The following is a 12275-nucleotide window of genomic DNA, read 5'->3' as shown; positions in this document are numbered from 1 at the left end:
GCCAACAACAGAAAGGGGCAAGGTCATCCTTCATTCACTCCAGGCCTAAGGGGATGAGAGGAGGAAGCAGTTACCAGAACCAGGAGAGAGAGCACCATGGGGAAAGGACCACCTGACAGGAGCTGTGACCTTTTATCCTACAGGCCATTGTTAGGACTGTGGAGGGAGCAGAGAGTGGTATGAATCAGCAGAATGGAGGGGTGGAGAAATTTGGAGGACCAAAAGAGGCTATCTAGCATAATGCTAGTTAGCAAGGCACACAAAACAGGGCAAATAATGAAAGCCCTAGCCTGGGTAAGAGGTTGGAATATATTCTCTCTCAGGTCCCTTCCAAAGGATATAGTACGTATTTTTATTGGTGGAGACTCATAGACCTACTGTTCTTTACCATCATTTTGTATCACTGGCTCTTTTACATTTTGCAAGCATTCCCTGGATTTGTTCTCCGAATTAAGCACTCAACTGCAATATATTTTCTGTACCCAACATGGTAGTACCATAGAATACATGATGTGGAACCTGAAAATCTGAATATAGAACCACTTACCCCACCTTAGGTAATTTTCCATCACAGAGCCTTGCTACTCCTTCCTTTATTCAACACATATGTTTAATCATCTCCTACTTGTCAGGCACTGTCTTAGACACAGGGACACAACAGTCAACATGACAAATCCATCTCTGCCTTCATAGAGCTTGGAGCTGCATATCAATCACTCTAATCTATAACATCCCTAGTCTGTAAACGATTCTCAGAAGTGCTATAGATCAGAGGCTGGCAGACAATGGCCCACAGGCTAAATCTGGGTGGCATTGCTTGTAGAAACCATGTTTTATTGAAACAGCCATGGCCATTAGCTTATGTATTGTCTATTGCTGTAGTGCTACAATTTCAGAGTCGTATGGTTGCTACAGAAACAGCATGGTCTTGCAAAGCCTGAAATATTTATATCTGGCCCTGTAGAGAAAAAGTTTGCCAACACTTGCTCTAAATAAAACCTAATACTTTAAGGATGTATATTTAAGGACACATATTTTCACTTGTAAAACATCCCTGAGTACTGCAGTTACAAACCAAATCATGAGGGGGTTGGCTTTCTGAAAGATTGTATTTCTACTTGGTTTTGTGGGGTTTTTTTTCCTTCTTTCATTGTAAAAAAAGGTACCATGTGGCCAATGTCTTCTATCAACAGCTGTCTTTAGATAATGTTCACCTTGTCCCTCATTATTTCTAGTCTTTTGATTGATCAGTTTTTCCCCATCACAGAAGGCCAGTTTTATAAAAGATTCCCTTCCCTGAATAACACCAAACAAATTTTGACAGGGGTGACTGTAGGCTCTCTTTTAAACTGAATAATAAAATTGATTGTAAAAGCACTTAGCTCACACTCAAATGCTATATAAATGCAAAATCATAGCAGCAAGAGGATGTTCACTTCCCTACAGACAGAAGCATAAGTAGTTGCTTTTTCCCCAATCACTTGTCCAAGAGAACATTAAAATTTTAAATCAAAGAAAACAAAACCTAGGTATCATTGGCAGTTACCAAAAATTCCTAATAAGTGTCAGGATCTGTGCTGCTTGTGGTTCCTCCAAAGGATGTTAAGAGGCTAAGTCAGTGGTGGCTGTGGCTGACCATCAACTTGCCATTGCCCAAACCCTCTTCTTTCCCTAACGGTAATCAATGTAGCATGAATAAAATTAAATGGCCACTTAGTTCATATTTAGTCACTAAGATGCAGCAAACACTAGATTGAGAAAAGATCCTTGCCAAGTTTTGTTTCCTGAAAGTTTTGCCAACCCACCAATCCACTGATAAAATATACACCAAGTGTTCAAGAGAGGGGCGACTGAGCCCAACAATGAACAGAGAACTAAGAGATGACTAACAGGGAAACAGCAAGAAGAAGGACTGGCTCACAGGTAACAAGAGTGATCTCTTCTAGATTCCAGCTTAAACGTTCTATCCTTGAAAATGCCTTCCTTAGACCATGACAACTTCCTCTAATACATATGCTTTTAACATTCCATAGTCTTGTTTCACATCAGTTATCACAACCGCAACTGGATAATTCCCTATTTAATTAGTTGTTTAATGTCTATGTCCCTCAGTGACAAGCAAGCTCCATTGAGCTCATTATCTGTCTGCTCAGAGTAGAAATCCCTACAGCTAATACATGATGCTCAATGAAAAATACCAGGAGACTGACCTAATGAATGAATGGATAGGTAAGCAAGCTAGATCCTAGGTACTCTGCAAGCATATAAGAAAGCTCTGGTTTTTCTGTGATATGCTACTGAAAAAACAACATAGCCAACATCTTCCTGTACTTATGTACCATACACAATGTTCTAAGAATATGCACTATTTGCATACCAACTCTTCTCTATCAACCATCTCTCTTCTCTTTTAATCTCTTTTTCTGTACTGACTTTATCTCTCAACATACAACCATGCTCAGGTTGCTTCCAGCTTTAAAAGAAAAAAAAAAAAGCCCTCTCTAATCACCCCCACTCGACCTAGCTGTTCTTACCAAGGTCACAAATGGCATCCTAATTGTGAAACCTTATGGCTATTTGCAAATGCTCATTCTATTTCTCTGCATCATCTGACCACTCATATGATCCTAATGACCAGTCCTCTATTCTTAAAACACTTTGCTCTCTGACTTTAGTGACACTACTCCCCCAATTATCCTTCTATACAATTCCCTGTCAATTCTACAACCTAATCTAAAGATGTGTCTACTTTTTCTCAAATCACTAATATATCTTGCTTTTATTACTGCATCAACCTTCTGACTGATCTCTTGGCTCCTTCCAATCCATTCTTCACAGGGCAGTCATATGCCTTCCTCAATAATGCTCCAAAGTGACCAGGCCTAATTTAACTGGCTCTATTAAATTGTGACTCTTGACCTTCAACTTCTAGTACCTTTTTCAAGAAGTTTAATGCATATGTGACATACACATGCCCCATGAAAGAACTAAAATATTCTCTCCGATCTTCACCACAATGTCCACTGGACTCCTAATATCTTTATATATGCAAAAACATATTTAAGATAGTATTTTCTAAGCTTTAACAAGGCCTCCAAAATACTGGTTTTGGAAAGCTGGTTCCAAACGCTGGTATTCCCTCTATCATTCATGAAAAAAAAATAAAAAATAAAAAGAATAAAAACGATGCTTATCATCAGTTTGTGCTCCCGACCCTCACTCCCATATTTTGCCTCTGAATTTTGTCATTTTGGTCCACTTCCCTGCTCTGAAAGTCATCCAGATTATCCATGTCCCAAATTATACATGCTCTTTATTGCACTTGATCTAAAACCCTTCTAAAGCAGTAAGTCTTCCCAAATAAAAACAAGTAGAATAGCAGACAGCAACTCACAAATCTTTGCCAGGCGACTCTTATTGCAGTCACATGATGCACTGTAAATTCTCGATTTTAAATAGGAAAAAGGAAACACAAACAAGCCCAAGAAAGTGATCAATGTGCATGCAATTAATTTGGCAAAAACATCGCTATTGAAAAATATACCCATCTCGTGAACAGAGTCCATCTTATTATGTGTTTTTTCGACATTATGAGCATTCTACGAATACTAAACACAGTACATTTCTTTATAATCTATGGATCCTGATGGAATCCAAGTCCAAAAACATGTTTCCACAATTCCAGACTACCAAGCTACCAGAAGCCTTTCATAATTCAGTCCAAGCAACTTCTCCTGCCACTTCAAACATTCTAGACACACTGAAACATTCTGTTTTCTCCATGCACGCCTGACTTCATGCCTTTACTTACTAACCCTTCATCTGTAATGAATTCCCAACGTCAGCCCCTATTTCCTAAATATCTGGTACTTATCCCTCCTTAAAATGCCCCCTTCTCCATGAAGCTTCTCTGTCCTACAGCATTTTATCTGATCCTTCTAATGTAAATTCACCCTTTCTTCTGAATGTTTCTCGGGCACCTGTATATCCATCCCCAGGACAGGCCTGTGAGGTCCTTGAGTGAGAAAGCCATGTGTGTACCAATTAGATACCTACAGCACTTGATACAGTTCCTCCAATATAGTGGGTGATCAATAAAAGATCTATTCCATGAATGATTTGACATTCCCACCAACAGCTTCAAAACACAGGTCCCTCCTTCTCTACGAAGCCTCAGGAACCATTTCGGTGGTCAAGTTAGGCTTAAACATGTCCAGAGGCGTGGAACAAAACACAGAAATCCATAGATTTCTGCGCCAGTGCTCCTGTAACCCCAAGCACTTGAATGCAGGCGCAATCGACGTAATTAAGTGAAGGGAAACCCCAACAGCGTGCGGAACTCCACACAGCCGTGTGACTGGGGTGAATGTACGTCCAAGCCCAGGGCCATGGGAAAGGCACCGGCGGGCCACCTGGGCAGAGAGCACGGCCGGCGAGGCTGGGCAGGGGGAAGATTGCGGGGCGCTTCCCCACCTACCTTCGGGGCTCCAGCAGAGGAGGGAGGGCGCCCTCCGCCGGGAGCCAGTGCAGGCGGGGAAGGAAGCGCTGGGGCTGGGACTCTGAGCCCCCTCTCGGAGCGGGGGAAGCCTGAGTGCGCCCTGGCGGCCCGGCGCCGGACCGGGAGCCTGGAACGCTGCCCAGCTCGTCCTCCCTTCTACCCTTAGGGGTGGAGAGCAGGGCCACGGCCCAGAGACCACAAGCCCCAGAAGGCCCCGCGGCCGCTCGCCAGGAGAGTGAATGGGAGCTCGGTCACCCGGAGCGGGCTCGGCACGGCGCCCCGAAGCTCTCTAAGGAGGGCTCGGCGAAGGAAAAGGACACGCCCCGTCGCTTTCCGAAGAAGTGCGCCCTCTGGAGCTTGCCAGTGACATGGAGGCCTTGAGGAGGAAGAAATCCTTGCAGAAACTGTCGGACAGAGACGCATTGATGCCATTGGGGGAGGGGGGAACTCGGAGAACTGAGGAAAAACTGAGTTCTAAAACAATTTTGTCTTTTTCCCAAGGTGAAATTAAATTTCTGTCTCTTGCAAGAAATTATGATTATTATAAATGGTTTTGCTCACTTTTTACCTGTTACGTTGCACATTTAGTCTACGTTCTTAAATCGTTTTTGCCTTATTTCTTTCTAATACTCATATTTTAGAATCCCAAATGGATTCTAAGCATACTGAGGACAGATTCTTTGTAATTTTCTTTGGTATTATACACAATACTTGGTTGCTATTGGGTAGAAGTTTCATTTATAGAATCAATCATCGATCATTTCTACGTGGAGTTCTGTTCAGCTTACTTTTCTAAATGGATGAGCCTTCTTTATTAAGACATGCATTTGCATGCAGTTATTGTAAATTTCTTTAAAACATTAAGTATCAATGTTCTAACCATCTGCCCGTGAAAAAGAGTCAATGATTTCAAGTCTATTGTAATTTGTTTAATATCTAATCCTGCAGAGGTAAATTTCAGATAAGCCAAGAGTGAATTATCTTGAACTCCAAATTAATGAACACTAGACTAATGGTTTACTGTATTTGCAGTTCTTATTTGAGAAATGTAAAATCCAGTCATAGTTCATCTATCACAGAGATGATTAAGAGTCAAATAGGGGAAATGTTGCAAAGTTGCCTTTTGTACTGCATGTGTGAAATGCACTTCATTTCCACTTATTCATTCATTATGCAAATTGGATTGAACTCCTATTTTGTGCCAGGCACTGAGTGAGGCATGATTATTGCCCTTTACAACTGTAGTCTGGTAACTAAAACAAATAGGTAAACAAACTATCAAAATAACTGCAGTCACTGAAATCCTATTGGAAAACTGCTGTCAGTTTTAACGAAAGCATATCCTTTCTCATTAAGCCTTACATAGATATTTATTAACTAGGGTATATTTACAATTTTCTTTGAACTTCTAAATATGGAATGGATTTTACAAAACTGTATAATGTAAAATAACTGTCATGAAAACTGTACAAGTTTTTATACTAGTTTTTATACTAGCTTTACTCATCCCTAATGGGAATATGTAATAAGTAATCAGTACATGTTTGTTGAATAAAAAAAATTAATGGATTCCCATTATCTTAAAACATTTAATTTATGCCTTTTAGAACTACTTTTCTATAAATGTTGTGATTCAGCTATTTGTGTCATGGCCCAAACAACTTTTCTAAAAGAGTTTATAAAGAAGGGTAAGGTGAAAGTGCAAAGATGTGCCTAAGATCTCTTATCTCTTCAGGTTGGTCGCTGCATTTAAATGCAAAATATTTGAAGGGAGCTTGGGTAAAGAGGCAGAACAGAATGTGTTAGAAAATCATGTTTCTCTCACATGACAGGTTTTTTTAAGAAAGGAAATTCATTAAATGCCAATCTGTATATATAGCAAAGAAAATATTAATGGTATCTATGAAGAAATTTTTAGGATCTATGTAAAAACATAAAAGAAAATGGTTTACCTCTACGCAAAATATAAAACCTTAGATGGAGAATACTAAGTTATTATTAGCCAATTTAATGTAAACCTGAAATAAGTAGATGGATAAAATGAATGCGGCAAATGTAATCAAAAAACAATATTAATTTTAAAAGGCTATTTTAACCATAAACAAAATAACTCATAAAATTTCAAATAATATATAACGTGTATTTAAAAAAGCCTATTGTTAGAAAATGCTGTTGTTGGGAAACTAATTTGCATTATTTTATACTATAAAATTGTGGAAACAGTAGTAAGCCTCTCTATCAAGAAATAGAAACTTCAATAATCCCTAGGCCAACACCCATTTACACAGAGAAAATTATTAACTCTGTGTTCAATTTAGTAGTTCAAGAAACATTTATCATGTTAGGTACCGAGTATAAAAAACTCTTCCTCCTAAATGATCTTGCTGTGCAATAAGGGAGCCAAATTTTATTATCAAGACAATATAACTAGTAGGAAACTAAACATCCCTACTATGCCAGGTAATCATGGGCTACCTTGTTTAATTAATCTTCACAAAATCCATATAGGCCAAGTATTGTTTTTAATCCTTATTTTACAAGGAGGAAAATAAACATTAGATTGGCTAATTCATCCAAGGACATTCAGCTTGTACACAGGGTAGCTAGGATTCCTACACCACACCCTCTTACTCCAAAATGAATAAACTTAACCCTTTCACTCTAGCACAACCAGGAAGCCAGTTAAGTCCCACTTTAGCTGCTGCCTTTAATTGTAGTCCTTATCCAGAATGTTCCATCAACTAACACCTTAACCTACTCAGTGGCATCTGGGGCAGCTAGTTCTATAAGGCTTTTGTGTTTTTGAACCATTCATCAGACTTCTTGGAGCCAGGTCCCTTGGTTAGATTTCACCCTGATAACTTTAACACCTGCTTCAATTTCATTGACAATTTCATATGTCACCACTCACCATTTTAGCATCCCTAAGTTTCTCAAATTGATCTAAAACCCTAACATAATTTTCAGCAGATTATGATCTTATGGTCATTAGAATTAACATTATACTATAGAATCCTTCCTACCATTGTCTTCAATTATTCAATTACTGTTAACATAAAATTAGTAATTCATACTATTATTTATATAATTATTAGCGTAGTCCAGATGACATCTTACAGTTTCCCAACCTTTGTCAAAATGGTTGGTATCTTTGCTTTAAGAAGAGCAAAGTCCGTGAAAGTTTCCAAGTGTTTAAGACCACTAAACTACATCAATTTCATGAAAAAAAAAAAAAAAGTTTGTTGTTGAGTATGTAATTTTGAATCTTAAAGTTTCAAATTGTAGAAAAGTGGAAAGATTAAGAATATGGCTGAGGATAGGAAGCTTTTACAACTATGAATTACATCTTTTTAACATACCTAAAATCACATACTGTAAAAATAATTATTCCCCAAATTAAAGTATGTTACTTTACTTAAATATTTTTATTAAAGAATAATTTAAAAAGTATTTTCTAGGAAATTTATATTCTGAATTTACAGAGAACATTAGGCTTTTAGAAGAAATAAGCTCCCCCAAATCTATGTGTGAAGTGAATAATTCTTTTTCATATGAATATTGACTCCTAATTTATGTGATTGGAAATTCTGTTTTTAGTGTCTTTTGTTTTCTCAGAGCAGTGCATTACTGAATTTCTGTGCCTTTTTGATTGAAAAGATTCACAGTTTTACCACCTGAATTGATGAAAAGATATAAACTACAAATTTGACTAATTCACCGGTATTAGAAACACCACAAAAGGCATTTTGGGTCAGTTAGGTAAAAAGAGGTGCTCTGTGAAAATATGAGGTAAAAAAAGAAGCTTGAACTAATCTTGAGACTCATTTAGGCATGTTACCAATTTGGAAAAAGGACTTTAGAGGCACATCTAAGAAAGCCTGCTGGGGTGCCTGGATGACTCAAACTGTTAAATGTCCAACTCTTGATTTCGGCTCAGGTCAATGTCTCATGATCATGAGATTGAGCCCCCACGTTGGGATCTGCGATGACAGCAGGAAGCTTGCTTAGGATTCTCTTTCCCTCTTTCTCTGCCCCACCCTTACTTGCGTGAGTGCACTCACACTCTCTCTAAAAATAAATAAATATTTTTTTGTTTGTATTTTAAGAAAGGCTTCTGTGGAACTGAAAGGAAGCTTGCAAAAGTGCAGTCTGTTCAGTTACCATTGGATTTATTGTGACTTACTGAAAGACTAGATGACACATGCTGGCAAAGAAAGTTAAGGCAAAATAGGTGCTATGAAAAAGATGCACACTTAAAACATTAATTTTAAATGAACAAAATATAAGAATCAGGCAGAAATATTCAAAATTGAATGCTGGTAAGGTGAACCATTAAAAATGCAAACAGAGGTGCCTGGGTGGCTCAGTCAGTTAAGCATAACCAACTTTGGCTCAGGTCATCTCACGGTTCATGGGTTCGAACCCCGAGTTGGGCTCTGCACTGACATTGGGAGGCTGTTTGGGATTCTCTCTCTCTCCCTCTCTCTCTCTGACCCTCCTGCATTCATGCTTTCCCTCTCTCTCTTTCCAAAAACATAAAAAAATAAAAATTAAAAAGTACAAAGAAATTTGATTTAATGATGGAAAATTTTAAACTGACGATATTTTGGTCATATTTAATAATAGAAATATTAATCTGTGTAGAACAGTTATGATAAAATGTTAAATAAAGGAACATTAAGATTATTTGAAAAGAGGAAAACTTATATTCCGGGAAGAAAAAAGCAGAGTAGTAGCCAATCTACTGGAGGGAGAGTGTGGAATTGACTACATAGACACAACACTAAGACAAGTAAACTGCCTAAGGAGTCAGGAAGATAGATATTAAAAACACTGAGGAATAAAGTAAAGCCCATCTCTTACATCGTTTTATCTAGGAACACATCTGTTTTACCCTCAGTTGAGATGAACTTATCTTTTTTTTTTTTTTTTTACATTGATAGAAGGTATATAGTGTTGTGAATGGGAGCATGGGCTCTGAATTAAGACTACCCCCCTTGGTTCACTAGTTTGCCTCTTAGTGGCAAGTGACCCAAGGTAAATTTGCATGGCTTTTAAGATCTGAATTTCCTAACTTGTAAATTTTAAGATCTCAATTTCTTAATCTATAAAGTGGAGATGATGATAATTGCACTCATATTAAATGATATGATTCATACATAACACCTCAGTTTCTAGCACACACTGTTTTAAATAAATATTAGCTATTATCATCACTTGAATTTCTATCTTCCTTGCATTGTGATTTTTTTTAGCAATTCCAAACAAGACAAAGTAGACAGATTACTGTAATTTATTGCAGAGTTTTCTCTGCCCACTAGCAAATGAGTATAGATAACTGCTATCCATAAGAAAACCCTCAATTCCTTGTATCCTCAGTAACAAGAATTTATAAGTAAATTTGGATCTCCCAAAGGAACATAATTTTTCCAGTAAACTTTTCCCAACCTCTTTCCTATGCATTGTGCCTCCAAAATCACATGGAAAACCATTGCCTTTGAGCACATCTCTTCCAAATAAGGTTTATTATAGAAAGGTGTAGTACCAGTTGAAAAAATATCACAACCACTCCAAATAACCTTCCTTTTTTGTCCTCAAAATGTAAATTTTAAAAAGCTCTATTAAGATTATCTGAGGGCGCCTGGGTGGCGCAGTCGGTTAAGCGTCCGACTTCAGCCAGGTCACGATCTCGCTGTCCGTGAGTTCGAGCCCCGTGTTGGGCTCTGGGCTGATGGCTCAGAGCCTGGAGCCTGTTTCTGATTCTGTGTCTCCCTCTCTCTCTGCCCCTCCCCCGTTCATGCTCTGTCTCTCTCTGTCCCAAAAATAAATAAACGTTGAAAAAAAAAATTAAAAAAAAAAAAGATTATCTGAAATCCAGTTTTTATTCAGAGAGATGTTTGGATAACAAGCAGTATCAATTTTTTTATGTGACATACAGCCCAAGAGAAGAGGAAGAAAAGAATCTACACGGTTACTACGTGTTGAAGACAAATTATACACATTATTTTTTGCTTCATTGTCTGTTAGGTATTTATTTGGGTGCAATCTTCAACCAAGACTGTTTAAGCTGCAAACCTGAAATATGAATACAATCACAAGTAACAACAATATCTATTGTTTATTGATGTCTCAGTCTTTGCTAAGGACCTAGCATGCCTCTTCTCAAAATTTTTCGGAAAAAGTATTCTTATTTTATTTTCCTTCCATTACCAAATCACAGAAGTAACATACCCAAAATCACCTAGGCATTTTCAGTAGCAAAGCCAAGGCTCCAACCCATTTCTGACACCCCTTTACTCCTCTGAGAAGATACTTTCTGGCTTCAGGTTTATTTCTTCCAGTGGAAACAAATGGTCTCCACCCAACGCACACTCACACACACATGCGCGCGCACACACACACACACACCCTGACATTTGGTGACTTTTGAAACTAACTATACCCTAAAACTATATCCCTATGTATTCTATTAGTTGGCTAGCCCACATTCATTTATATACCTTCTTCCAGATGATCTTATGTAAAGACTTATTCATTTTATTCTAGTGGTACTCCTTTATTATAGAGGAAGAAATTTGCATCACAAATGGTAACAGATGTTTTCTTCACTTACATTATATAAAGCAATAAACATATGTTGCTCAGATTGCTAACCTAGAGCCAGAAACATGCAGTTTCTATTGTCACTGTTGAAGGCTCTGTGATATCCCAGAAAAGACATTGGATTTGGAGTCAGAGCACCTGGGATTTAATCTATATTTTGCCATTTATTGCACTGTGGGACCCTGGGAAAATCACTTTACCTCTGTATAAAATAAATATTTGGGCAAGGTGACCTCTTAAATTTCTCTCTGTCCTAAAATTCTATTTGTGTCTCAGACCATATTACTAATTTTCAATTTGCTTCAAATTTCTGAAATTGTTTCTTTATCCTTCTGCATAGCCTCAACACTATTTTTCTAGAAAAAAAAATTCCACTTCCCCTGTTTAAAAAACAATAAGTTACATATGACCTTATTACAAGAAAAACTGATAAATGCATAATACAAAATGTAAACAGAATTTAAGTAATTAATTGACTACTGATCTTGAAGTGTTTTGGTATATCACGTGTAAGAATCAGGCTTCTGGGGCACCTGGGTAGCTCAGTTGTTGAGCTTCTAATTCTTGATTTCTATTTAGGTCATGATCCCAGGGTTGTGAAATCAAGCCCCACATCAGGTTTTGCACTGAGAATGGGGCCTCCTAAAGATTCTCTCTCCTGCCCCCTCCCCTCTCATGCTCTCTCTCTTTGTCTGAAAGAAAGAAAGAAAGAAAGAAAGAAAGAAAGAATCACACTGCCTTAGTCGTTCCTGGAATATATAACCTAAAACTGCTGTACCATGGGGCATCAGTGATATTAAAAACCCTGTATTCACTTCTTGGTGACCCATACTGGAAAATTGATTGAAAACCTCCGAGGTGTCATGCAAAACATGACAATGAGACCAACAATGAATAAATTGCCATTGAGGAACTCACAGTCTCTTGGGGAGCACAGACAGCTAACAAGCATCACAGTGCAGCATGTATTTAGTGGGGGCCAACACTGGGTGCCATGGGAAGCCTGCGAATGGACACCAGACTTAGCTGGGGCGGGGGGGGTGGTTACAAGTGGCTTTTTAGAAGAGGCAATGTCAAAAGTGAATTCTGATAAGACAAGTAAAATTATGCCAAGGGAAGATAAACAGGAGAGAAAATGCCCAGTCTGTAGGCCAGATCCTGGGTCTCATGAGGT

General features: G+C 38.2%; 1 protein-coding gene across 1 annotated transcript in view; it reads right to left on the bottom strand.

Moving 5' to 3' along the window:
- The window catches only part of MEI4 (meiotic double-stranded break formation protein 4), a 211432-nt gene extending 206724 nt beyond the window's left edge, over window positions 1-4708 (bottom strand). Inside the window, exon 1 of the mRNA XM_047859427.1 lies at window positions 4478-4708. The gene's annotated coding sequence lies outside the window, so the exon portion shown is untranslated. The remainder of the gene's footprint in view (window positions 1-4477) is intronic.
- Between the last annotated feature and the right edge of the window lie 7567 nt (window positions 4709-12275).

The sequence above is a fragment of the Prionailurus viverrinus genome, chromosome B2, assembly GCF_022837055.1.
Source record: "Prionailurus viverrinus isolate Anna chromosome B2, UM_Priviv_1.0, whole genome shotgun sequence".
Lineage (NCBI taxonomy): Eukaryota > Metazoa > Chordata > Mammalia > Carnivora > Felidae > Prionailurus > Prionailurus viverrinus.
This window is presented reverse-complemented; position numbering and strand designations above follow the sequence as displayed.